We start from the raw sequence: 2,420 nt of genomic DNA on the forward strand, positions 1-2,420 counted from the left end.
ACAGAATGAAGATGAAGATGAAGAATAAATATTTTCTCCCTATAAAAATGTTTACATCTGGAGAGTTTAAATGTATAGTAAAAGGCTTCTAAGGCAAAACTGGCTGGATAGATTAAAGAGCATTTTAAAAATATGTAGCTAATATAGAGCAAGTGGTATTTTACTACTGTCTCAGTGAGACCAAGGCTCCTAAGAGAAGAATGTTGGTATTATAAGATTGTTCTTATCCTGTGGTTCAGGCAAAATTAAATTGGACATGGTTTTCAGGGTATAAGTTCCAATAAAATCTTCACTTGCTTGTGTTTTTGTGCTCATTACTGAGAACAGAACCAAGACCAGATCTCTGTTATACATAACAGAAGACATCAGGCTGTCCTTAGCTGTCTGGTTCCTATTCAGATACAGGAGATCCTACCTTTAGTAGAGTAGGACAAACCAAGCTAACTAGGATGTTTCAAAACCATCCTGGTCCCAACACATCCTTGATGATAATCAGATCAGAAGCCTTGTTTTGTTAAAAAATAATGTCAGCTATTAATATGCCAGTGTTAATTCACCTGGGTTACAAAACTGAGAAGAAGGCTACAACTGCCCATTTTTTCCTTTTATGTGTCTTTTGTGATCTTAGTAGAAGCAGTAGATGCTCAGGAGGAACACAGTTATCTGGCATGATTGGCATTGATTTTCTGTCTCAGAGAGCTTCAATCAGAGAAGGCTCAGAACAACCCAAACAGAACAGGGTGAGCAAATTCAGAGCATTTTTCTTGCACTTGGAAGATTGAGGCCAGGTCTGTTTTGATTTCTTTTAAGTGATTGACTTTGATTGTAGGGATGGGGCTGACTTTCCTCACTTGTATATATAGGGAGTTTTATTCTTCCTGTTCTTTTGCTGCTGTTGCCTTTCATCGCAGTAGCGGGAGGTGGTGTTGACAGAGTGATGGGAATATTTGAAATGTGACAGGGTCTCTCCAGGAGCTTGGCCATTCCTCAGCCTGCTCGCCCTCTTTTCCATATTAGCTTTCACAGATTAAACAGGAAAAATAAAGCAATAGAAGTTGCTGAATGTGGAAACATTTATATTTTTAATCTGTTACACTGAGGCCTTTCCTCTGGCCTCAGGTGGCATTTGATCAGGCTTTGGTCAATAACAGAAGAAAATTATGTCCCATTCTCATTAAACAATGTGTTTGTCTTTAAACTATGAGATACCAATTAAACCTTTATCACAGAAATAAAGTCCAGAGACAGTTAAACAAGGTGAGTTAAATGTGTGTGTCTTGCTATTTTCAGTAAAACACAAAGTGTTAGTAAATTTCTCTCTGTTTTGCTAATACGCAAGCGGTTTTACATGGTGATATTTAATTTCTACACTTGCCATTTGCTCAGGTCCTGGCTCACGACAGACTAAGTCAAATCTGATGGTGCTGCTGGGCTGAATAATGACACCAAACCATGACCTGCACATATTTGCAGTATGAGCTACAGCTCAGCTGGGAGGTTAGCAGTAACCTAAAGCCACCGCTGATGCTGACTGGCACTGGAAAGGTCAGTGGAATCTCTGCTCTACCTGAGATTTGAGGTCTAATTTGCCCCTAAAAATCATAAGTGTTATTCCCAGCATGATCAGTCCTGTTTTTACTCTGACATCGTCAAGGGCTTTGCTTTCATATGGTGTCAGTGATGTGAGGGAAAGACCTGGCGCTAGACATAGCTACATCATGTTCCAGTCCTGTCTTTCCCTTTGATTTATTCTGAGGCCTGAACAGCTTCCTCCAGCTTTAGTAGCTTCATTTCTCCTTTGTAAAATGGGAAGGGTCTTTATTGACCAACCTGATGGTGGTACTGTATGGATTAGTTAATTATGAAAAACTTCAGCTTCGTAAAACAAAATGAAAATGATGGTGGTTCTTTACCTAAACCAGAGATGTCTGAACACCAAAATGGAGTAGCTAGGCACCAAAAGTTTAGTATACTCTGCTAAATTGTCAACATCAGAAAAGCTCCCAGAGCCAGAATTTTTGCAATTTCAAAATACTTACCAGGGTAAGATACAAGAAGCAAGTTTATACTCCATAAAAATCTGTATTTTGTGTTCTTCAAATTTGGGTGGCATAGCCACATCAAACCATTTGAACTATCTCCTAAGAAAATTAAAAGCTAAAAGATGAGTCTCACATCAGCTTGCACTAACAAGTATCTCTGCACATAACTGATTAGCCATGGTCCATACACCTCCGGTTCCCTCTCCTTGGCTTCTTCCATGCGTGCAGGTTATGGTAAGGACACCAGTATGACAAAAATCCACTGCTTTTGCTGCTTCACACCCTCTTTTTCTTTTCACTGTTGTTGTGGGGGAGGGGCTAGCTGATGCAATTCTCATTTCCCAGTATTTATACATATGTGCTTCTACAACCTGTTTT

This window comes from Phalacrocorax carbo, chromosome 5 (genome assembly GCF_963921805.1).
Source record: "Phalacrocorax carbo chromosome 5, bPhaCar2.1, whole genome shotgun sequence".
Classification (NCBI taxonomy): domain Eukaryota; kingdom Metazoa; phylum Chordata; class Aves; order Suliformes; family Phalacrocoracidae; genus Phalacrocorax; species Phalacrocorax carbo.